The sequence below is a fragment of the Harmonia axyridis genome, chromosome 4 (assembly GCF_914767665.1).
Source record: "Harmonia axyridis chromosome 4, icHarAxyr1.1, whole genome shotgun sequence".
Taxonomy (NCBI): domain Eukaryota; kingdom Metazoa; phylum Arthropoda; class Insecta; order Coleoptera; family Coccinellidae; genus Harmonia; species Harmonia axyridis.
Window position 1 is genome coordinate 36,173,691 of NC_059504.1, and position 27,613 is coordinate 36,201,303.

General features: G+C 36.1%; 1 protein-coding gene across 8 annotated transcripts in view; it reads right to left on the minus strand.

The window, feature by feature from the left end:
- Nucleotides 1–27,613, minus strand: part of LOC123677480 (maternal protein pumilio-like) — a 140,441-nt gene that overhangs the window by 42,296 nt on the left and 70,532 nt on the right. The gene's annotated exons all lie outside the window — the stretch shown is intronic.

A 27,613-nucleotide genomic window follows, 5' to 3' on the forward strand; every position in this document is an offset into this window, starting at 1 on the left:
TTGTGCAAAATAACAACCTCCTTTGTGTTTTGCAACAACCGACATCCACGTATAAACAAACCTTAGAACGAATGCAAATAGAAGAGATTTATCTTCGCTCGTGGACTGGGAACAAAATCCATATCATGAGACTATTACGTCCAAGAGGTATTATAAAATCGAATCATTATTACACGACGTGGGAAGCTGCAGAAGGAGCAGCCTTGTCTCATTGCCGGTTTATTTGGATCACTTTTCTACCTTGAAATAGCACGTGGGTCTCTCGGGTATTAGCAATAGATATTACTCAATTGAGTTTCATTAATGATTGGGATAGTTTCGAAAAAACTCTTTCGATAGGATCTGATAACTATACAACGTTATCCCACAGGGCTTCCAATAGGATGTTTCATTCTGAATGACACGCTATATGGGCAGCTGTCACTTTTGAAATTGTCATCTTTTGACATTTGAAAAGTAAGAACTACGCCATTACTAAAAATGGAATAACGTGTTGAATTTGTTGCAATTCATTAAAAAAAATGGTGAAAACTCTATAGTCACCGTTCGCAAATTTTACAGATTGGTCGATTCTTTGTCGATCTTGGGAATTATTATCTATGATTAATGATTTTTATGGCCGAAATTGGAAAATATGGATGTGGATGACGTTTATTTTCAACAAGACGGAGGTCTTGTTGAGGTCCCGAAGAGGTCATCATAATTGGCCACCGAGATATTGTGATTTAACACCATTAGACTTTTTTATTTAAGGCCACGTGAAAGATAGGGTATATACCATTGATCCAGAATCAATGCAAGATCTTAAAGATGAAATTCGTGAAGTCTCCGAAGACATACAGCCGCATATGTGAGAATTAGAAATGGAAAGTGTCAGGCTACAGTGCGCCCATTTGACTTATATGGTTTTCCATAGTTAATGGCATACCTTCTTCATCACAAAACAAAAAACCATTGATTTCTCTCAAAATATAATGTTTTTTTTTAATATCAAAATGAAACCTCTTAGTGGAAAATGTCCATATAAATGTGGGATTATTCTTCAGAATAAATGATAACCATCAATATTTATGAAACATCATTAAATTCCATGAAAACATCGTATTATTTTTAACCCATTGGGTTCAACCTATCAACCGAAGTAGACGAAATTCCCTAATGACAGCGATTGGGAAATTGGAAACACAAAAAGTGATTACAGAGAAATAGCCACACAAAAAGCTCCTATTAAAGGACAAGCCCGATCCTTTGTCAAATTTCAAAAGGCAATCGGGTAGTCGAAGCAAGAGAGTGACGTACAAGGATTCGGGTTTGACCTTCCAGGATAAATGAACGTCACTCAGGACACTGGGAAAGTAAATGTGCAAACATTTGCGATCCCAAATAAGGGTACCCGATTTTCCTATGTCTATAGCGGAATTTCTCCAACATAAACAGGATCGTGAGTATCCAGAAGATATCTCCCTGTGACAACAAAATTCGAATATTCGAATTGATAGGGAAAACGACGAATATTCAGAAATCGTATGCCATTATTGAGCCCTGAAGCTAGAACCTTTCAATAAGATTATGTCTAGTGAATAACAGATTATAAGAAGTATATATAGCTAGAAATGTCCGATTTTTATATCCGAGCATTATGCATGCACATAAATATGGAATATCTTCTATAAAAGCTGTCGGAAAACTGCATACAGTTGACCTGTTTTCAGAAAATCTCAGATGAGAAGGTTCATGGAATTTAATGATCCAAAATAATATAGCCTTGAGTAATATGAAAACCATCTGAAAATGATACTCATTCTGGAAAATCGATCTCGAATTGGGGCGACAAGAAAGAATTCCCTTTTTTATATTTAGTCCCATTTTCAATGAGTAAGCATTATTGTTTTATATTATATCATTTATTGAGTTATAATTGAAACTTACAAATGCATATGATAAAACATTATATTAGTAGTACTGGTAATAGTATTGCCTCAATGAGCGAAAGTCTTTGATGCGCGTAAATAAATCGACCGAGCTAAAAGCTCGCAGCGCAATTTCATCGCGAAATAATTTCGCGAGAGAATTGCGCCTAGTGTAAACGCAACTTAAGGGCGGAGAGTATATTGAAAAGAATCGAATATAAAGGAAATACCTGAAAAATATTAAGTGAATTATCAAAACTGGGCAACCTATAGTCCATCAATTTGAACAATATTCAAATCATCGAATACGTATAAAAACAGAAATCCGTTACACATTGGTTAATTTTTTTCAATATCCCCAACTTTAATATAAGCAGCAATAACGAATAAAAAGAGAATCCGTCCATACCAAGTTCACACATTTCTGACGTAACCAAAGTAAGGACTATATTCTTGATAATAGCTGGAAAAACCCGTGACGAAACACTGAATGGGCACCAAATTGAAAACAGGTGAACATTCATTAACCAAGACCATCGACAACCGATCGATCAATTACACGAAAAAAGTCCCTCCGTCAGATCTGCGACCAAAAGCGCTGACATTCAGCCGGTCTTGAAGCCGATCCAACTGTGTCGGCCATTACTCAAAATTTCTTTTGCAGCGAACAGTTCTTCATTAAACGCGGCGACATTAAGAGAACGTTAAATCATACATTTTGGCTTGTTTGTCTTATTTATTACGCATTACCTGGCCCGTTTTGCCGCTTCCACAAATCAAAACGCGGCCACTAAATCTCAAGATTTTAGAGAAACTACGAACCGAAATTCCAATTTCGAGGCAATAAAGCTTAAGATGACACACACAAAGTTGCATCCGGCGACGAAACACAAAGGACACTCCTACTCCGACGTCTGGATAGCTAGAGTTTCAATAAAGACGTCGAAAATTTGCTTACGAGTGCACTCCTTTCGTCTGCGACGTTTCCGCGAGTTTCAGTTTGCGAGGCATTCGATGCAAGAAGTTTGTTATTGATGAAGGACCTTTCTCAGTTTTTGAGCTGTCGTTGCGCTTCGTCATTTCTTGGCGATGTATAATTTTCGAATCTTAAGCTGCGAATGGACTCAAACAGCCAAATAACTGGTACGAACAATTAACTTATTCAGTCTGAATTTATTCAAAACCTCAAATCGCCTTATAAAGCGTGACCTATACTTTTATTAGGACGTGCTGATAAAATATTGCTTTTGGAAGGGAAACATACAGTTGAAGCAAATTCTTGGCTTGATGAAGAGTATCCGAGACTGTACCAGAAAAATCAACCATCATTGTTTGGTATGCTAAATTAAAAAGAGGCTGTCACCGAAAAAAAAAAATTCACAAAATAATTTTTAATTACCGTAAAGTGAAGTTGATCGAGACAGCAGATATTGTGAAGATATCATCTGAACGTGTGCATCATATCATTCACGAATATTTGTACATGAGAAAGCTGTGTGCAAAATGGTTGCCGCGCGAGTTCACAATCGATCAAAAGCAACAACGTGTTAATGATTCTGAGCAGTGTTTGAAGCTGTTTAAGTGCAATAAACCTGAATTTTTGCGTCGATATATGACAATAGATGAAACATGGCTCCATCATTTCGCACGATGAACCGAATCCAAAGCGAGGAAAAACACAACAGTCAGCTGGCAAGGTTATGGTATCAGTATTCTGGGATGCGCAAGGTATAATATTCATTGATTACCTCCAAAAGGGCCAGACCATCAACAACAATTATTATATAGCGTTATTGGATCGTTCAAAGGATGAAATCGTTAAAAAAAACGGCCCCATTTGAAGAATCACAAATCAATGAAAATAATGGCAAAATTGCATAAATTGGGCTTTGAATTGCTTCTGCATCCACCGTATTCGCCAGATCTGGCCTCCAGCGACTTTTTCCTGTTCTCAGACCTCAAAAGAATGCTCGCTGGAAAGAAATTTAGCGCCAATGAAGAAGTAATCGCTGAATTTGAGGCCTATTTTGAAGCGAAAGACAAATCGTACTACAAAAATGGTATCGAAAAGTTGGAAGATCGCTATAATCGCTGTATCACCCTCGAAGGCAACTATGTTGATCAAAAAAATCGAATTTTGAAAAAAAAACAAACAAAAAATTGTTTTACTATGGTGACCGGGACTTTTCAATTGGCCTGTTATACCTAGTGCACATTCGAGAACAAGACGCCCAACAATCCCGGAACGTTTAACAGAGGTCACCGGAACACGAAACGATGAAGACGAACCAAAGCGAAAAGTAAGTAAGTATTTTCGGGAGTAAATCCCGAAAAACGCCATATTTCTACCGCGAGACGATTTATGCGCCAACTTGGAGACGTACCGAACGCACACCTGGACGGAGGCTTAGCAGAAGTAGCATGAAATTAAAATTCCATGAGATTTGTTTGTTCGTCGGGAACGTTTTGCCGAGTTTTCAATTGATGCGGCCCAAAGTTTGGACGACCGGCCGACGAAAGTCGGTCTCGAGTGTTCGAAAAAGTCGGGAATAAATTCGATAATAGCACGCCTTTGAGGAGATGAGGTTCCAGAAACGGAGACAGAGAGAAAAGCGGACTCTTTGTGCTGCCGGTCGGCGGAACAACAGAGAACTTGTTTGACGGGCGGCTTCTTAGAAGTTCGGGGACTGCGTCAATATTGAATTGTGCAGAATTATACCGAGAGACGTTTGTAACAAGAACGCCCATTAAGACTATGAATGTTAAAATCGTCCAAAGCACATAGAATTGGCCCATCGCGTTTTTAACATATGATTAGTTATTAAACAGAAAAAAATTTTAATTTACATAATAATAACTGCCTGTCCGGCTTCGCAGGTTCTGTTAGGCAACCCAAAATACATCCTTCGAAGTATCAAATTATACTCTATGATTGTTCGCTCGGTCGGAGGCAAAAGGAAAGCCTTTAATTTTTTTTGTTTTAGTACGATTTTTTCGGAAATATTTTGTTGCAGAAACCTTCTCATGACAGTAATGAACTCAACAAAAAAAAAAAAAATAATAATTATCCGATTTGATGCAGTCGTTTGAATGTGATGCCGAGTGAGTTTCAAGTTATCTCGTAAACTGATGGTACGATTTTTATAAATTTTGGTGTGCAAGGATCTTGTTATATTGTCGAAATTATGGTATTGTTGTACATTGTTGTCAGATCTTTCCTTTTTCCCGACTAATAATAAACTTTGTAATTCCAAATGAATTACCCTGTATATTTTTTGCCTTTTAAAATTCTTAAGAAATACCATATACCTAAGTGCCATCATATTGGGGTTATAAACTATTTCCAGTCATCATTCAGTAATTGAAAGATGGGATTACCACAGAGATAAAAAGAATAGAGCAGTCAAGAATGTTCGAAAATCTATTGCAAAATTTTAAATGTAGCATGGTTTGTTATATTGAAGTGAACGGACAACACTTCGGCATTTACTGTAATCGCCTTCACTGTATATTATCTAAAAGTCCTAATTTTTCTACCACTTATATATGGTCATATCTCTAACATGAAACAAACATTTGAAGAATATTCAAATTAAATGAGTTTATTCAATAATAGCCATCTGAATGTATTATTATTTCAACTCTGGTGAAGATAATGTAAATTTAGCTATAACTCTGAAATTATGGCATTTAGGTATAGGGAACATTACATGAAAAAAAAATTTGTATGTACGCCACTGCAGTAACAAGTATTTTACTTCAGTAGGTCGGAAAATCAGAACATTACTGAAGTAGAAAAATTATTTATTTAGCCTCATTTACTGCTTGTTCCATTTCAAAATCATCTATTTCCTGATTGAGGAGCTTCAGTGGAATGTATACATATATTTTCTTCAGTTTTGGAAAAAAATAAGTTGAAGCCATATCACGGGAATACGGTGGTTGGTCGATATATGTTTTTGAACAAAAATGTGTTATCGTGGGTTATTACGGTGAAAAACACATACATAAGTGTTCATCAATGTAAGTTTACTTATCGAACATTGTTATCCATTGTGTAAATAGCAAAATGCACATGAAACTAACCGACAAAATAGAACACGCAAACTAAATTATGTTTCAAGCGAGTGTAGAGGACAGTTCTGTCAATCAAACGAGGAAAATCAAACAGTCCCTTTAAGCGGTATTCTTAAACGTCCACTTGACTCCTTCTTTGGAAAATGTATTCTTCATATTTTCTGAAACGAAGTTTCCATTTCACCGAAAAGATTAAACTCACTCCAAAATCGGGACAACTTCTTAATACTTATGGAGTATTTCAACTTTTATTCCGAGCTTTTGGTTATTCCAGAAAAGCAATCGAAACTTTAAGGTGTAAAAGCTTCGGTAGTGACAGCGTGAATCGCGTGGCGCTAAATCTTCATTCGCACCAGGTCGGTGAAGCATAGCAGAGAGTAATTATTGCCGAAACAAGTAGCAATGAATACGCCGGCTTCGCTGTCCCGGTGTGAATTAAGATTTATATTCAATTTCGTACAATTAATTATGTCATAACGTCTGAGATGTAGTAGGTTCCAAAATATCGGGAATAAATTCAACAGCCAGCTTTCGAGAAGAGGTTCTTGTTAGAGCTGAAGATTATTCTCAGTAAGCTCGACAGGACTTCTTTGGAGATACCTTGTAGAGAACATAACTGACAGTAGTATTTTGTTAGTCATAATTAAATATCAACGTTAATTATCCTATATACAGAGTGTCCCGAAACTATGGTGGCACATTGAAACAAGATTCGTCTTGGAAAATATGTAAATAGGACTTCCCTAATATGTATATTATCAGATATCGTTCGTTGTATAGTTATAGGGTGTTGAATATGGAAAATAAAAAATAAATTATATTCATAACTTCCATAGTTGATGGCAAAAAAATACTGATTGTCAGAAAATGTCGAAAGTTTTATTCGAATTGAGAATGAACACTTTGCTCCCTAGACAAGAAAGTAGTTTGCTGGCTAGGCAGGAAAAGTAATACTTTTCTAATTGATATGATGTGTCTGCAGTATCAATATTTGCTGTCAATCGGAGAAAAAATTAATTTCTGCCGAACAAATTTTTCTGTATCATTGCAATAAACGACATTTGAGAAAAAAATATCAGAAACATTCTATGTATTTTTCAAGGGAAATGTTCTATTTCAATTTGACACCATAGTTTCGGGACATCCTGAAGATTATCTGCTATTGAAAACATTCATCAGTTTCTGTTCGGTATCAATTCACTGCCTGGAATACTCAGTCAAACAGTTCTAGAGAGATAAGGAAGTTACGCGGTCTCTTTGTGCCAAAAGGACGGTTGATGATCGGCCTTCCAGAAATTCGGGGACCGTGCCAATACGAATGGTGTTCCTCCAGGATTCCGCTGTCGGCGGTTTCAGAAGTTTCAGACGAGGTCCTGGTTGGGGACCCGACAAGTTCCCGTTTTGGGGAAAACTTCTGTTCCGTTCACGTATTATCCGCCGATTTTCCGAGACTAGGTCGCATGCTGGAAAACGCGCTACACGTTTTGAACACACAAACGTTCATCACGTCGATTGCCTTCGCTTGTCATTATTTATTTTCCGAAATTATATCCCGAGAGAGCTTGAAGCTGGTTTGTGAACCTTTGCGAAGCAACAAAGTAGCTGAGCTCGAAGATGCAGTCGACTCATTTCCACGTCATCACATCTAACGGAATATTCTAATTTTTTGAAGAAATCGATAGTTAATGACATACTTTCCTCTTTACTATGACTACTATTGATTTCTATCATAATATACTTGTATCTTTTAATTCCAGAATAAAACCTCTTATTGAAAATCCCTAGAAAAAATGAATTCACATGTTGTGTACCTGAATTATACAAATAATAGGATTTCAACATGATATGCAGTAGATCCATCAGATTACCGTGTTAGAAATATCGGTTTCACTTTATATTTCCTTGCATTTATAAAATCATATTGTGGACTCAGTTTTCACCGTCTTAAGACGAAATTCATCTCTTGAGTAGCAACATGCCAGTTTCTACGCAGTGTTCTATTGTTCAGAATTTCGACCAATCATCTGCCTTGTGGTATATTCCGGAAGGTATTATTTCTAGGGTCTAAGATACTATCCGAATTCTCGGGATGACGTGATTGCTATGAGAACACGGACTAATTACTATTTCGACCCATTATTCTCAGTAATAAACCTACTAAATACTCCAGGAAAAGCAGCGAATTAATTACAAACGTTGATATTTCTTGTCACCTCATTTAACAAGCAAAAAACTGCTACTCAAAATTATATTTACGTGAAAAAAGTGGCACAGTATCCTGTATAAAATTATGACGCGATTAAATTCAGTTACAATTCAATGTTTGAAAAATGACCAACTATTGTTAATAGCTTTTCGAGAAAATATTCGAATGAACATCACTCACCCCAAAGACATTTCGATTTGAATTATTATTTCGATTTGAATTATTCTCGTTGGACTTTTCATCCGAACTCATTTCTTGAAATTGATTCGTCCTATTTTATATCAGTTTTTATTCGATAGGAAAGGAATCATCATCAAATCCACTGAAGAAACATCGGGGAGCATGCTATCGAACAAATTCTCTTTATTGCCACCAAAAGAAAAAGGATGCTATTTCAACTATTATCCTCAGGGCCATACAATCGAACAGTAGCTACTATAGGTAATTCAGGATTTATTATCCTCTAAAATACCAAGACGAAATCTTCACAATCAAACTCGTAACTTGTATCACCCTTTCGAGGAATTAATGTAGTAAAATCTAAACAATTGTTCAGAAGAGAAATCGACACGATAAATTTTCCGGTAGATAGAACTCTACATCTTCAATCTCACTTTAATGATAAATGTAACATACAGTTAGTCATTCCGACTACTCATGGTAACTGGAAACGATATCTAAATCTAACATCGCGAAGCAAGTAACAGAGAGTACACCACAATACGTGTCGGTGATTTTACAGCATAATGAACGTTGATGCACTAGAATGAATGTCTTCGATTAAGCGCACATTAAACAATAGTTCGCAAAGTCTTGCCCCAATTTTCACATATCACGTGTCATAACATTGCAAACGAGCTCTTCTGTCTTTGTTGGTTGGTTTCTACAACAAGAGAATAACTTAAGCCAAGGTTTAGGCAAGTTTTAGTTTGGTATATCAGAGACTAAATTGTAAATCGATTTTTTTTTACTGCATCAGAAGTTTCAGTGGTTTCAAAACAAACACCAAGACAAAGAAATGTGCGTACCGAAGAGAATTTTGCTGGCGTAGCTAAAAGTGCGTTGAAGACGCTGAAATGTTAATACGTCACCGTTCCCAACTTGTTAACCTTTGTATTCGACTAAATGGAATATTTTATATAAGAATTTCAGCTGAAGAGCCTTAAATACAGAAATAAGCAAATAAGCATTGACGGCATTTGGTTCCAGCAAGCATTTTTATCTAAACATGCTATTTTAAGAATAATCCTGAAAGGCGTCGATTTTTTATTTTAATTTACCGTATTTTAAAATAATAATCTAATACAGGGTGAATAACTTTCGAGTAATGATGTCACCGTTTTTTTTTTTAATGGAACACCCCTATTTTGTCTCAATTTTCCGATTACTCTAGCTGAGCTGATTCCAAAAATGTATCACATGTTGATTCCAATTGGTACTGGGTGGACAAAAATACAATAGTTTTGTGCGTGCTCATAAAGAAACGGCAATTGGATTGAATGTAACACCCTGTAATTTGTTACATTTTTAGATTAATAAAAATGTATAAAAATAAGAAATAATTTTTTTCATATTCTGTCTGCTAGACCACAAGTATCAAACATGTTTGGAAACAGCTTATTTTTATTAATCTAAAAATGTAACAAATTACAGGGTGTTACATTTAAACCAATTGCCGCTAGACAATAAGTATTTTCGATAATATTGTTGATTTTACTAATAAAGAATGCTACTTTATGAGCGCACACAAACTATTTTATTTTTGTCCAACCTGTACCAATTGAAATCAACATGTGATACATTTTTGGAATCAGCTCAGCTAGTGTAATCGGAAAATTGACAAAATGGGAATGTTCCATTTGAAAAAAATTACGGTGACGTCATTACTCGAAAGTAATTAACCCTATATATTAGATTATTTTAAAATACGGTAAATTAAAATGAAAAATCGACGTGTTTCAGGACTTTTTCTTAAAATGGTCTGTTTAGATAAAAATGAATTTGTTCCATACTTTACGGACACAGTGTATAAACACTTGAGACGGTGAATTATTGCTTTAATCGAAAATTTCAGAATTAAGGGAACGAATTCCGGAAAAAAATTGTTTTACAAAATTATTGGTACGCATATTGTCCTCAGGACATATCGATAATAAATTATTTTATAACTACTAACGAAAATTTTCAGTCGTTATCCAATCACTGATGTCACTTGAACTCATCGTTAATCATGTGAACTCAGTAATATAAGGTTTTTACTTCCTCCAGAATTTTCACTTAATTTGGCATCTTGCTCAGGTTAACTGAATCGTTACCGTGCAAGAGAGTAGCGATGTGCATAATTAGATTACTAGGATAACCGCAGGATGTGGATTCATGTGTGAAGATACTCTCCCTAATGATCAGATCCACTTCGCTCGTTATGTGGTAGAAGATTTTAATAAATTTTTCGTTTTCATAAGACTTCAAAGAAATGGATAACGACGAATGCTCTAGAAGAAATGAAATTCGGGTTTTCAATGAATTGAAGAAAATTCGTTATCGACTTGTAGAATATTCCATTCTTCTATCGATTTTACTTCATTGAAGAAAATTGATCAAACAAAAAATTTAAAAAATAATCGATCTTCAGAATGAATACAGTTGCAAATACCTTATAATTTCGAATCAATTATTATTTAATTCATTTTCCAAAACTAAACATATTCGAAATTTTTCTATTTCTTTTTTGAGAGATGATTGAAGAAATATTCACAATGAATTATACATTACCCATCCAAATCAGACAAAAGGAACATCAACTCACCTGAAAAGAAAAAAAAAAGGTTAAGATTATGCAGTCAATTTATATATTTTCAATTGTTATCATATAATACCAATATCAACAAAATGCCTTGAAGGTGAAGTAGATTTCTTTCAGTTACACCAAAGATACTCTCACAAAAAATTTTTCAATTCAATGAATCAAGAGGAATTTCCACTACACAAATATTCGAAAAACCATCTATCTGATGTCAGGTGTTCACTTCAAAGAAGTCTTCGATAGGATTCTTGATATTTACAATTCTTCAGGTACACGTAAAAGAATTTCTTCGTAGAAAGAACGTGCGAGAAAAGATCAATCAATCTTCGATAGGGTCTTATATCAGCGTCACGGATTTAAAAAAAAACGAATCAGTGCGCCATTTATTATTTCAGTTCTCTGCAAAAACCACTTTTAGTGCGAACGACAACGGAATTGGCTATATTGTTAGGAGAAACAGTTGTGGCAATTCTCATAATGGAGCGATATTCGAGGGTCCACTACAAATGGTGGTGTGGGATTTGTTCGGTTATGACTTATTGTTTAGAGGCATTATCTGAGGCGACGTTGTGAATGGAAACTCCCTTAAATTGGCATTCATCTTGAATCCAACTATATTTGTTATCCTATTAGAATTCCCTGCAAATTGATAGCTTTATTTCCTGAAAGGCAACATCGGCCCAGTATTGGATAATAATAGTTTCTTTGATACATATGATATACGGATTAATTCAAGTTTTTGACTTCCATCCTTCAAATGCATATAGATAAATACTGCTTGAAATTTCCATTAGAATTGATAGAAATCACTACTAGGTCATAGTTGGTGTTGGTAAATTTTTGATAAATTGTCATAAGTATCACTTTTCGAATATTCAACTAATTCACTATTCAAATTTTTCCGCAAAATTTTGAAAATTTACATAATGAAGTAGTGAGTTGAATGAAAAATGACACATATAAATTTATACAAAAAATCAAAACTTCTACAAATACTCGAGAGCAGTTGAATTTTAAATTGTAATGGAAATTTAAACAGGACTTCTTTAAATTAATTAATTTAAAGAATGAATGTCAAAACTTTTGAATGTAATTTCATCTCAAAATTTTCAAAATTAATTGGGTAGTTGAATGAAAATGACACTTATGACTATATTGTAGTTCAATTCACAGGATCTTAACCCTGAAGGACGTGGAAACACCAAATCAACGTATAAAAATTCATCGTATATACGAAAATTCACCATCAAATGAGCGACCACGACGATTGTTATCATATATGATCAATCGGAAAGTTAAGATAACACATATATTCGGTTGTTTACTAATAATGATAAACCTTTGGATAATATTAGTTGATATGATTAATTAAAGTCAATGGAACCAAGATATGAGGAACTCCCAGACATATTTCAATCATGACGGGAATAATTTAGAACACATGGATGAAAGAGTGTAGTTTCACACCATCGAAAACATGAACATCCTCACATAGAGACGACACATGTATCATGTATCATACTCTTAGTCAGGAAGGTAGTTAGACTTCTTGGAACAATTTTACGAGCTACTGTGCAGTGCACCTAAATTCATAAAGATGACGAAACGTTCCATGATCCGTATCATTTTAGATACCGTTGTATTCTCTCACGATCATTAAGGATCGGAGTTCATGCTAACGGTTTTCCGAATAACTGTACGAAATGATCAACTTCAAGAGTGAATGACACTATGAAAAAAAAATGATAATCTTTATATTAAAAATTCTGGGTTCTTTCCACTTTACCACAATGGAAATGAGATGAAAGCCTCATAATTCAGAGGTCAACAACTCCAAAGTTGCTTTTAAAGGATAAAACATGAATTTACTAAGAACTTGATTTCTTCTTTATTGCGAGAAATTTTTATATCAACTTTTTTATTCTTTTTTAAAACGCCCGGACCAATACAAAAAAATCCAATACTACTATATTGAGGTTTCTATTATTATTATCAATAACGTTTCAAATTTAAATCGAATAGATTTCATTAGAAAAGCTCTTTTCTTTAACAAGAATAAAATGCAAGTGTTTTCTCCATATACAACTGAAAAAGGTGTAATAAATATGCCTTTTACTTGTTTTCAATGTACAGTGCATCCCATTTTGGGTGAGACAACCAGGTTTCTCGCTTGTTATTTAAGATAGAGCCTTGCGGTTTTCACGTTCCTGTCCTACTTTTTCGTGAAACTCAAGTTGGTCTAATCAGATTTTGCATTACTGTTTCCGTTCAAGAGATACAAGCCGATTTTGGAAATTGATACTTTTCGGACCCCTGCTTTATCTCCGTAATTATTAGAAATAATGCTGAGCTGAAAACTACGTCTGAATCAGAATTCTGCGTAGAATCCAGTGGCGTACTCAATTTTTTTTTTCGAGGTATGGTTTTGAAGATTCAACACAAACCTATATTTTTTTTAATAGAACACCCTATATATCATTACTTTGTTGAATTCGTTATTTTTTTCCCTTCAAAATGATATATGATACTATGTAGGTAGGATGTTCAGAAATGTTAAAAAAACACTAAAACGTCAAATAATGATGATTTTTTGTAAATGGGCCATGAATTTTCTATGTTTCAATAAGAGGATTATTACTTTCGATTTTTAAAAGTAGTAGGTCATTGATGACACAAACATCCTTGTTGTTATTGTGGCTACTATGCATTTGGGGGCATTGTTTTATCAAGAAGGCATTGGAGGGAATAAACCAATCTGATGTAGCTGTCATCGCTATAAATTATTGTAATCATTATTGATTCTTCTTTTCTATGGGAAATCCATTGCCCATTAACAAAAAATCATCATTATTTGATGTTTTAGTGTTTTTTTAACATTTCTGAACATCCTACCTACATAGTGTCATATATCATTTTAAAGGGAAAAAAATAACGAATTCAACGAAGTAATGATACACATACATACCCCGAAAAAAAAAATTGAGTACGCCACTGGATTCTACGCAGAATTCTGATTCAGACGTAGTTTTTACCTCAGCATTATTTCTTATAACTTCGGAGATAAAGAAGGGGTCCCAAAAGTATCAATTTCCAAAATCACCCTGTATCTTTTGAACGGAAACAGTTATGCGAAATCTGATTAGACCAACTTGAGTTTCACGAAAAAGTAGGAAAGGAACGTGAAAACCGCAAGGCTCTATCTTAAATAACAAGCGAGAAACCTGGCTGTCTCACCCAAAATGGGATGCACTGTACACATTTGATTTGATGGAGGATATTTGTTGTAGATAATTCATTAGAGGAATTTCTATTCATTTAATTTAGAACCGTTTATTGCCCTTTATTGTCTTTAGAACCTCAATGTGAAATTTCTAACCCGATCGATCGAACCCGCTTCTACAGCGTAATACCAGAGAATCGTCCAAATGGAAATATCGAACCTTCTCCAGGCGATTTGGAGGTCAATTATCATAAAAGTTTTTCAGAGATGCTGGTTCTCCGGGCGTTCATTCGTTACTAATTATCTGAAACAATCAAATTACTCCGTTCGAGTGGTTCTCTATGTCGCCCAACCCCTCAAATAACTGCGCAGCCTACTAGATCGGACAAGAAAATTAGGCCGCATTTTTCGAATTCGCATGAATCTTTGACTTGTACATTTCAATAGTAGTTTCTCGAGGTCATAGAGAACACTTTTCGTCTTACTATTTTTTCCGATTGGGTCTACATGATAAGATTGAGCCATTTTTTATATTCATAATGGTGAATTAATGATAAATAAAATCTGTGAACGTTAAAAATTCGACCGTTGTAAAGTTGACAAACACAGAATATCTCAGCAGAACACAATAATGACAAAAAATTACCTTCAGAATAACAAGCTGAATCTAAATGTAAGCAATAATGAAAATTTGAAACAATGAGGATTCAAATTGTAGGAATTGAAGTGAGCTTATTAAAAATAACTCATTTTCAAAGAAAGTTAGCCTTATTATTCCAAATAAAAAATCATGTCCTTCACTTCTATATTAACCAATATTAATTTTTTCCCAAGAAAAAATCGGAACGGTGCATTTGGATGCAACATAATCTGACATATTTGAATTTCAAGTGGAAGGCTTTGATTTTTTTCTGATATTATTATTGGAAATGATTGAGCAAAATATGCTGCTATACCGGATAAGATTTAAATAAATCAAAGAAGTCAGGACAATTTTGAGAATTCTTGTGGAATCCAAATTATTTTAATCGAAATATAAGAGAAGGAAATTAGTTATGAACTTAGCTTTCAAAACTATAACTAAAGTCGACTCGCTTGACAGCTCGCCTGAGGCGCGCAATTTTTCGCACCGAATTGCGCTCCATTTAGGGTAGTGCGAAATTTCACTAGCAACGAGTGAGTTATACCCGAGTATATGCAGCTTAATACTTGAATCATATTTCAGGTTTTTTTTTTTTCATTATGACTCTTCTAAAATCTCTGTGACATTCAGAAGTTCAACATTCGAGAGAATTGCAAAAATCGATTGTATTCTGGCAGGCTTCGCCTCTCCAGGCACATCACAGTCAGTCCAACAGAGAGTTGTTCATTCCACTCGTTCGTTACTAATTTGAAACAATGTATTGCTTCAAATGAGTAACCAATGGATGTAGCCAGTACGTGAACTGATCAATATATGTATTAGACAAAATGATTCCTGTCGTCCAATGTACCAATTCTGACGCACGTTCAGCCCCATGACGTGTGTGACCCCTTTGATTAGCGGCTCCAGTTCGACGAATATTCACCCAATTAACAAGCAGGCGTCAACGCCAGCCATATGCGGGCAATTTCGAAAGTTCGAAGTACGTTCATGAAACAATTGAAGTCAATTTAGCCATCCTCGGCCTGCGATCGGCTCCCCGCCGCCATCTTCGTTCATGGGCGACCGAGGGCAAAAAGAAGCATCGCGCGCGCTCTCGGTTAGGTGCTAAATTTAGAAAGTCATCAACTGGGCGATATTTACCGCCCTTTGCCATTTGTAAATTGCCTTACAGTTTAATTTCCACATCCAACTACGTCGGTATCGATCCGAGGGTGGTCTCGTCAGGGTAGGGCGAATTTCATATTTCACTATTTCGACGAGAACCGGGCTGTTGGTCTTTTTTTTTCAGCCGGAGGAAGTTGAAGGAGTGGCGAGCGAGTCGCACATGAATTCAGGAAATAGAGCGGTAGGTACTGTCGTCCATAAACGTTACGGAGATGCCGTAACACTGACAAACGGGTAGAGGTCAATAGGGGCGCAGCGATGGAAATGGGTTATTTCCCTCCATTTCGACACCAATCATTTTTCGGAGGTGAATCCCCAATGGTGAAAACAAATAGAATTTGAACGAAAATGGAATTGCATGTTCCCCACGCCCATTTGAAGAGTTGAGCGGATGTATTTCGGTGGTCGAGATTGAAATTCTTGAAGCACCACCTTCGAAATTAATCATTACTGCACTCATTTACTTTATCCCTAATTTACGTAAAGCACGATGGATAGATGTATAAACTAGTATTTACATTAGCGAAAGTCGCTCGAGCAAAATATACTAGGTTCGCAGTATCCAAAACAGAGCGCAAGTGGCTCGAGCTTTCAAGCGAACTGCCTTCAGTTCGAGTTTTAAAGCCAACATGAAAACTTATTTTGTCCCTTCAGCCTCGCTTTCCGTCATATTAACATGGTTTTTAAACAAGAAAAAGGAAAGAATAATCGCTCACCCAAAAAGATGATGGAGCAAACAATAATATTGCAACAAGCCAATATGGAAACAACCTCATGAGAGAAATGGTACAAGAATCCTTTCATCCCTACTTCATTCATCGCAACTATGGGTCAATTACAAAAAGGGAATCTCGATGAATGAAATCCTCAGATGCGCTTAGAAAAATAGACTCAGTTTCAGCTCTCAGCTGAGTATCCATACACCGTAATCACACAGGGGTGGGGGAGCGTCTACACCAGGCGAAATTCCCTCGCGAAATTATTTCGCGAGGGAATTGTGAAACGCAGCTTCAAGTTTAGCGCTCTCCTGCGATTAAAGCACAAAACTTCTTGACGAGTTACGCATGCTTGTGCACGTTGAAGGTGATTGAAATGGAAGTGAGAAATGACGGCTCGAATTGTCATTCCGAATGATTTCTAATAAGGGCGTAATAAATTCTTTGTATCGAGTTTTATTGGAACGGCTAGCGACAACCAAAGACAGATCGCTTAGAATTGTACCCCAACACCGATCAATAAGTTTCATTCGAACGAAATTTTCGAATATCTCTGAAACTATAATGGTTTGAAAAGTTAAGAAAATTGCATTCAGCATTAATTGATTGTACGATTGTCAAAATACATTATCCTTATGTGATTTATTTGAGAATCACGGATGGTGGTCTTGAAATAGAAGGATCAATGAGGCAAAGCAACAACAACAATTTCAAGCTAATATATCGTTTCGAAGAGAAGCTCTAGACGGAGGGCAGCCTATATATTTTTGGATTCTGAACATTTCAACTATTGTGAAATTGACAAATCTTCTGACATGATATCCTAAAACAAGACACTAGCAAAGAGTCCATCTTATTAGGTATTTTCGGGCAAGCAGTACAGTTTTGTATAGGGCGAAGTCTAATTAGTATAATTGGACAACAGACCAGTGCCTTCCTACAACCAATACAATTCCAGAGCTATAGAGCTATTTTGAAACGTTCTTGGTGAATCAGCATTTTTTCAAGAATAGTTCCTTTGCATTCCGACTTCCAAATCTTCCAGTTATAACCTGTAACCATCAACTCCTGCGTAAATCGTAACATACCCGCAGAGTCTTCACAATCGAATGAAACATCGGACATTCAAGAAACGTACTACAAAAAGTAGCCGCTTGGAGACCCGATAAAAAAATATTCCCATGCCCTATACGAAATATCAAACTCTTCGGATGCTCTCTACCCTTTAAAGATCGTACTTATCCGCGGATGCGAGACCGCTCGGGGGGTTACAACCGGGGTTGCGAAATATCACGGCCGCTCTTATATGTTGATCCAAATGCCATTCTGCCAATTGACCTTTGGAAAATGCCGCCTCCAGGCGACGTTTTCCAGGAATGTACGCCCCGTAGCATCGGAGCGTTTTCCAGGCCTCCTAGAATTCGAAGCGACAACAAAGCAGAAGAATTGAATTAAAACCGCCGACACGGCTCAAAGGGAACCGACCGACCCTAAAATTCGGCCGCCGTACGTGACTCGGTCAGGCCCGTTGGAAATAGTATCAAACGCGAATTAAAATCGTCCATTTCGGTTAACCCAAGACCCGATCCGTAGCCAGAATCGCTAAATTTCACAAAGGTATATTATTGCCTCAGCCCTACCGGAATATATCAACTGGTGACAATGAAACCAATAAATGAACGAACATGCAAATAAACAAAAACACTGCAAATTATTACTTCCTCTCAACTCGTAGAATATCTCAAGCTCAACAAAAAAGCAACATATCGGAAAAATAAAATTGCTGATTTTGAAGATATTACTGGAAATATTAAGCCCCAAGAATAGTTATTTATAATACAAGTGCAGAAGGCATTGATATTCTTCCACGAGTTCAAAATTCAAAAACGAGCCACGAAGTGGCGAGTTTTGGAATGAACGAGTGGTAGAATGAGCCTTCTGTACGAGTATTATACATTATTTTCTCTAATTCATTGCATTTCCATTGAAATTAATGAAATATTTCCATAAATATAATTTAGTGATTTTTGCATTGAAAAATGTTGGTTGGCAGAACTGATTTCTTTAAGGCAAATTGATGAATTGACAGATAAAGCCGTGGCGGAAAGTTCGGAGTACCAACATAGAATAATAAAATATAACCATGAAAACTGTGCGTTTCTGATATATTCTCGCACGATTTTGTTCTACAAGATGTAAAAGAATGAACGGAATAACCACAGAATTAGATAAAGGTATATTATTGCTTCAGCCCTACCGGAATATATCAACTGGTGACAATGAAATCAATAAATGAACGAACATGCAAATAAACAAAAACACTGCAAATCTTTACTTCCTCTCAACTCATAGAATATCTCAAGCGCAACAAAAAAAGCAACATATCGGAAAAATAAAATTGCTGATTTCGAAGGTATTACTAGAAATATTAAGCCCCAAGAAAATATTTATCAGTTTCTCTAAGCTATCTCCACAGCACACAATTTCGTAAAACACCAATACCAAAATGCAACAACTAATAAAATATTCCAGGTGGAACTTGGGAGTTGGGGTTTTCTATGCTGAAATTAAACCAAAAGTACTAAAAAATGTTTCCATAATCGATGCCAATTACTAATTCGCTGTTGGCTATGAAATCAACACTGCCCCAAACTAAGATGGTTGAAACACAAAGTAACAAAGGCTACACAGGACACAACCTATATTCACTTACACAAAGCAAGTCGGAGAACTTTGAAGAAGACCCTGGATATGTTGGGATATATAGCATATCTGCTTTTATGGTCCTTAACATGAGGATTTAATAGCGAATTTGCACAATTCGTGTATTTATTACTCGATGAAAGAAATGTTATGAAATTCTAACATGAGATTTGTCACCTGATATTACACCACTTGTCAGTCAGAATTTCATAATTCAATAATTATCCTTTGAAATCCTATATGAAGTTGAGATATTGGAAACGGATCTATCTTCGAAAAAACTCGAGAAGAAAGCGGATCCTGCTGTCATAAAAATTGAATTGATTTAGACAAGATGGAAATGAGTTGAAAAGCCGTTTTCATCCCGTCCTCTATCTAATATCCATAGAGAATCTGTAATATTAGAAAAAGGATGCTATTGTTAAGCAGCGAGGATCTCAACCCTCATTAGACTACAATACCGTGGAATAATAATCACAAGAGAAGAGAAGCTCCGAAAATAGACGATGCAGATTTTCTGATCTTTTTCATTTCATATTCTTCCATAATAAACCGGGGTAAAGACATTTTCAGAAGCTGCAGAAGCTTGACATTAATTTTATAAGTAGTACTATAGTATTATGGTTTTTAACCGGGTGATTGAATTACTCAAAATCTCGAAAACGACAAAAGTTATGGTTTTGGGGGGAAGCCCACTTATGCAAGAATCTTTTCCATTTAAACTCCCCTTACGTTGGAATTTCAAATTGAAACCCTTGTTTTTTGTAGCAGGTTTATATCCTACGGCAAAAAATACAAAGTATTGTATGAACAATTCTTCACGAATCGTCGCAGATGGCCCTGTAATCAAATTTGACGGACCGTCAAATTAGAATACAGAGCCATCTGTGACGAATCGTGAAAAATTGTGACAACTTTTGTATTTTGTTGCCGTAGAATACGAATCTGCAATGAAAAAAGAGGGGTTCCATTTGAAATCCCAAAGTTGACCCCCCCCCCCACAATGAGGAATTCAAATGGAAGGTTTTAGCATAAGTGGACTTCCCCAACAAAAAAAATTTTTTTTTCGAAATTTTAAATTGATTTAAATTGAAAATAATCTCCCGTATTATCACTATCACCCAATTTTTTTTCATGATTTTATGATGTATATATCGACATTAATACAGCTTTAATATATGTAAATCCATTGATTGTACCATTAGCCGTCAAAATTCAGAAATGGAATATCGAAACTGATATTCATTTATTTATTTCGATTCAACATTCAGATAATGACATATGCAAAACAAAGCAATACGCAATTAATAACATGGAAATACGCCATATTCCTACTCGGAGCTGATTGTGAACTAACTTTCCATGGAAATTGTCCGCCTGAACTTTAGAGGAGAGTTCATTTTTAATTTTAAATATTTTACTGTTCAAAACATAAAACATCTAAATTTCAAGGTGGGGATGATTGTATTTTTCATGCAAAAAGTTTATATTGAACGTAATAAACTGAAAAACCAGATCTCGTCTAACAATACCTCCGCTGAAAGCATTTATGAGCGAACAACCACGAGCTTCATGGTTTTCTTCTTCGTTTGGTTCTGTTCCCTTCGGTTCTGTTGAACATAAAAGCTCTCTTAGCAAGTTTACTGAATAATTCGACCTCGCTATACAAACACTTAATTGATATTGATGAAGCTTTGTTTGCGATATTCAACATATGTAAATAAGACGCTGATCTATGCAAATCCTGGAGCTGATTCGGCCATATTCTTCTACAACAACAATTCATCAACGTTCATCGATTTATTCAATATCTGGGTTCAAGGAAGGTTCAACAAAATATGCGAATTCGTCGAGTGCACAAGATCGTTTGAAATTCAAATAAATACGAAAACAAGCAGACGGAGTGAAGTTACATATCGACAGGAAACGAGGTTTACAAGTGAATAGACAGACGATACGAGGAAATTTGATGTAACGTTTAGGATGACGAGAAATGTTAAATTCGAAGCATGTCATATTTATTTCGGAGTCTCGGCATCAATAATATTCTGATAGTATGGAAGTTATTTTAATACAAGTGCAGAAGGCATTCATATTCTTCCACGAGCTCAAAATTCGAAAACGAGACACGAAGTATGAGTTTTTAATGAATAAGTGTTAATATGAGCCTTCTGTACGAGTTCTCTCTAATTCATTGAATTGTTATCGAAATTAATGGTAAATTTCCATAAATATGGTTCAGTGATTTTTGTATTGAATAATGTTGGTTGGTAGAACTATTTTCCGTATCAAAAATTTGACAGATAATAGAGAAAGAAATATTTCGAGTTCAAAAAGAATCGACTACTTCAATGATGTATTCTACTAAGCTTATATAATGTTATATAGGCATGCTAAATTCCAGAAAAATTTTGTACTTATGTAAACATTATTAAATGCATCTGACCGAATTTTTAACATTGCCGGAATAATATGTATTGAATATACTATACAAGCTTAAACTTCTAGGCATCTTTCCAGAGTTCAGCAATTGATTGTGGATTATTTTGAAAAAATCATCTAATTTTGTCAATAGCCGTTGAACATACTTTACATATTTCAGCTAAACATGAAGGTATTTTGCATAAATAAGTGGAACCACAATTGCTTCACCGTCATGCAAATAACAGTCTTAAGATTGTTAATCGCCTAATAAACGAAAAACAATCAAATTCTTCTACTCCACTGTCACCGCAAATTCCCTGCTTAGTTTCACAACATTATGAAAGTACTTAATAATCAAGAAATCAGTCGAAATCAGTCGAGTTTGAACAATGAATTAGATTATGAACCCATTCGAGTAACTTACAATTTGGGCTTTGAGGTCCTTTGTACATATGGGCGATAGCCACTGATGAATATTAATATATCTCTTTGGGATGAGCTTCAGACAAGTGGCAGCTTGTTGATAGTCCAAAAACGGAGCAGGTGCCTGGATAGGCGAACCTGCCTCCTGAAGCACCACCATTCTTAATCTATTCACAGCACAATATCAAACTATTCGACGCAATGTCAACACATTTCACAAAATTAACAATGTCAATAATATTTCGTAGTTTAAATATAATCTCTTTCAACCCTGGTTTAAGTTCATCCGTCTCATATTAAGGCACTTTTCAACAGCCAGATTTCCACTGAAAATTCTCCGTTCGGTTACGAAACCAAAAACAGCCAATAGCGAAACAACTATTATGAAAATCACAGGACACTACGACGAGCGGTATTCAAATGGATGGGCGATGGAGCTGAAAACAAATGACTGATATAATCGGGTGGACCTATCGGTCAGTCGGAACACGTACAGTTGCGGGAAGGTGAAAATGTGGCCGACAAGACTGACGAGAAATTGTCGACGATCTGCCTGATCGTACGTCATATTGACCAGTAATGAGCGAAGGCCGAATTTGGGTCAATGGAGTCAATTCATATTGAGCGTTATTGTAGAATCGTAGAACACCTCTAAATCCGGAGACTAAACATCAACGATGGTGTGAAGCAAATTCAAATAAAAACTGGTACCGAGCGCAAATATACACGGCAAAATTCGAATATAGAAAACCGGGAAAAATATTCCATTTTACACAATAACAAATCCCTTTTTTAAATTTCGAGAACCTCGCTTATCGGAGTACATTTTTCTGACATATAAACGAGGAAAATAAAAATAACAGTAAGAATCTTATCTCCTATCCATATGATGTTAGCGACGCGTTTCCTCATAAAACCTCACGCTGTGGTCTACAACCAGGAAGTCGGATGAAAATTTCCTAGCGATTGCCCAAGTGGTATTTCTTCCTATGGCAGTGCGAAATTGTGCCGGTTTCAACATGAGATTCGCAATTTCATGTCGGAAAGGATGACTTATCGAACGCGCTTTTCCCCCCTGCTATAGCACGCCACTCTACACCGATCCCCCCGACTCCACAAAACATCATCAACAGGAGTGCAATATTGATGACGTCGAATTGGGTTGATTTGCATACAGACCTTTATTTTGTTATTTTGAAACGGTCTTTCGACGTCATGTTTTGTGATTTTCCCTTCATTACAATTGTTAGAATTTGTGATTTCGGTAAATACATTGGTAGCACAACACAATGGATTATCATAACGGAAATAATAAAATTAGTAGAATACTTTGTGAATTTGGCGAATAATAAATGAGTGGTAGAAGAGATGAAGTGCACAATTAGAAAGGATGTTGATATTTGAGCCGAGGAAAGAATAGAAATTTGTTTCAGTTAATAATTTTTGAATCATATATATGAGAAATATGTTTTTCCACTGATCTACTCAAAAAATAACACGTAAACAGCTCCTTGAAACAATATACAGAAAAAGCTGAAATTCCAACAATTTTAGCTGAAATATCACGACATGAAAAATATTATTTCACTGAAATATCAGAAGTGGGTCATTTCTAGAATATCAATTTGTACCCAAACACAATTCTGAGAACTAGAGTAAGCTAATACCTGAACGCTTTGTCCATCAAATGGTAATTAAACTTGATTAGCTAACGCAGGGGAACTCCCGAACAATAACAAGAAAATAAATTGAAGGAAACGCGAGAAGAACAGAAGTTCAACACCTGATCTCTCTGTGTTTACGTAGGCCTATCCAACATCCCCAACGGTGTCAAAGTTAAACGATAGCAGGGGATGGAAATAATTAATTGCTGCAGGCCTTTTCGCTCCCCACAACCCCTCAAACAAAACTCCGATCAAAACCGCTCTTTGAAAAAAAAAACCCGCAACATTTGATAAAATATTGAACGGGTTCTGATGGAAATTTCACAGTTAGCAACGACCAGACCAGCTTCGTTCTAATTTCATCAGGCCCCCAGGGGCGCAATAACGAAAAGGATCTATCGTTCCTTTGCACCTGCCCGTGATTCCAAACCATACTAATTTCACCCCGTTCGCAATAAAACGCGAATTGTCGAATCGTTTACCGGAATACGACGGGGCGCCGGATATTAGGGCAGGTTCGCACTTTTAACGGCTGTTTCTATCAATTTCGGTCGAATCCATCAGTTCGGCAATGTCGATTTCCGCGAACCACACAAATTGCATTCTCGGTAGAAATGACGTGTTTTGACTACGATCGTGTTACATCAAAGAGGATGGAGTAACTCTGAAAGCTCTATACAAATTCGCCTTCATGTGATTCATGAGCATATTCAATTTTCTGGTTATCTCTGTGATGAATTCGATAAGTAGTCCAATGATTCCGATTAGATTGGATGAATTGGTAAAGCCACTGAATAGGTAGGTCATTTGTGCCAATACACGAGCGTTCTGATAGCTCTTAGGCACTGATTTCATTGAATCCTCATATATACCAACTATAAGGGTATGCACACTACCCTTCCCCACTAGGTTCTTCAGTGCAGATTCATTCTGATTCTGTGCGGAAATCGCTCAATCGATTCATTCATTTTTTGGAAAAAGAACTTCATATAGCAGATTGTTTTTTTCATCGGAATGTAAAAATTCTGAATAATGTTGCAATTCATCATTGAAATAATTGAGATACGATTGAAAATCTTTTCAATTTGTGATATAAAAAGATAGGTGACTATAAATTTGGTAGTTTATTCTAAACTACCATACGACGGTTCCATATAGATGTTGAGAGAATCGATCAAGTGATTTACGAACAGAATCGAAATGAATCTGCACTGAAGAACCTAGTAAAAGTATTTCAGCTGAATAAGTAGGTCATTTGTACCAGTAGTTCAAACATAACAGTAGGTCGTTTGTATAAGTAGTTCGAACATAACAGTAGGTCTTTCGTACCAGTAGTTCAAACATACATTTTTAGAAAACTTGAGCACGGGTCGGGATCGGTGCGTACTTCGATTCCCGCTGTCGTAAGCGCGTGCAAACCGCCCCTTACGCCGCGCAATTTCGACGTTGCGCCGTCAGGAATATCCAGTTTCGCAGCCCTTTGAAACTTTCCGGCTGGCGTGTCTGTTCATACACCTTCCGCGGTAGACACGCGGAATGAGTTCTCGTTGAATGGCAACAGACAATTTGCAATTTAAATCCACGGTTGCCGTGTCCGAAAACTTGTGATCTAGTTAATAGCGAGTTTAGCGGTGCGGCATGGAAATTCGGAGGTGGCACGAAAAGCTTCCGATTTTTTCGCTCCGAAAAAAAAGGGGAGATATATGGGGAAATGTTGAGGACCGTATTTTATTTGGAGACCGATAAAGAATGGGTATTATAAAGATTCCCTCATATGACACGGAATGATTCTTCGATCACGGAATTCGGCCGTTTCGATAGGAGCTTTTTTTTTACTATTTTTCTTTTTTTCCTCGTTTCAACGCAGACAAAACACTGAGAGCCGATTTGGGAGGAGATAAAAAACGACGAGAAATTCGATTTCTTTCTTTTGTATCGTCGAACCAACTTTTTGTGAAGTGTAATTTATTAGAAACTGTTGCGTCAGAACTTCGTGAGGCTCAGTGCGGAACCATTTCAAACTGAAGTTACGTTCCCGTCTCATGCAGTATATGTCACGATGAGTCGAATCTTATTTTATCATCCTAGTTATATACAGGATGATTTATCAATTTTCCGACAAAGTTTGTCATACGAAAGGTCATGTAATTTTAGCAAGAAAACATTCCGGGAACATATTATGGCCTATTTCGATTATTTGGAGAAAAAAAACTACTTCGAAAGTTTCATTCATAAGGATATGATTCATTGAAAATATCAAAGTGTGCTTGGAAACAAACGTAGGTATTCTAATTGTAGCGTTCTGTTACATCAAAATTGTAGCAGAAAATTAAGACTTGCTAGTAAGTTACACTTGAAAATGTACGCTTACAGCACGAAAGAACATACCGATATTATATTCATTTTTGATTATTGCAAATTGAATTCACGCACGTCAATGCGAGGATTAGAATATCTACTGACAAGTGCATTTACGCTTTTTTTTTAGCCTACTTTCTTGTTCTCAATGAATCATATCAATAAGCATGAATGAAAATTTTGAAGCAATTTATTTCCGTAAATAATTGAAATTGGGCATTAACTACATGATTTTTCATACGGCAAAGTTTGTCGGTGAGCTAATAAATCGCCCTGTATATAATAAGCTGTTATTGAACGTTTCACGCAAAGAATTCAATGTCACTATTAAGTATCATATTTATTCGTATCACTATCTTTGAACAATCCAAATATCCGATCGATTTCTCATTACGCATTATTGAATTTCCTAGAAGGTACCCACATAATACGCCCGTATCTGCGAGGAGGCGACAAAGTAAACTGAAAATCACTCAGTGTTTTTTCGAGCGTGACCAAATGAATCGACTTCATTGACACCAACTTATGTTGATTTTATGTCAGATAACCCGCGTAAAGTACGTGTTCCCTACAGAAATGAAATCATTAAGCAAATAATACATGACTAATTGAGGTGAGCCTTCGAAAGGAGAACAAGAATTGGGAATATTCCTGAGAGGACGATTCAGATTCTACACGACGACCGACCAACAGGTGGTGGAATCTCTAGCACAACGTTGAAAAATCTCGATAACACTTTTCAAGTTCAATAACTACGAACTATATAGATGAATGAATTCCTTTGAACCGAAATAAATAAACGTCTAACAATAATTATCATTGTTAACCTAAAAGCAATTCGTTCTTAATAATTAGGGACCGCGTGAAGCGAATGAAGTTCATTACGACGTTAATGAGTATTTAATTGTTCCGAAAGAATTTCGCCTTTTTTCAGTGGCAAGAATCGTTTCCGACGTCGAAAATTGAAACAATGGGTTTAATAAATTACTCGGTCCACGAACCACGTCGGTTAGGTTGAATATTGATGGATTTCCCATTCGGCTTTTCAAATGCGGAGTTTTCGGAGGAAAATTCCACGGTTTACAGGATAATCTGTTCGAGTTAAGGGGGGTCCGTGTCAAAAAGGGCTAAATGATCTGTTCATCAGCCACAATGGTATTAATTTAGATTTACTGCCAAGGGGGAAGCGTTTCAGGCGGGTTAAATAACTCGCTGATTAACACGTAGAAAGAAAACTAGAGCATATTCTCCCGTCTGGTTTGAATTGTTCTGAAATTTGTATCTTATTTACACATATTT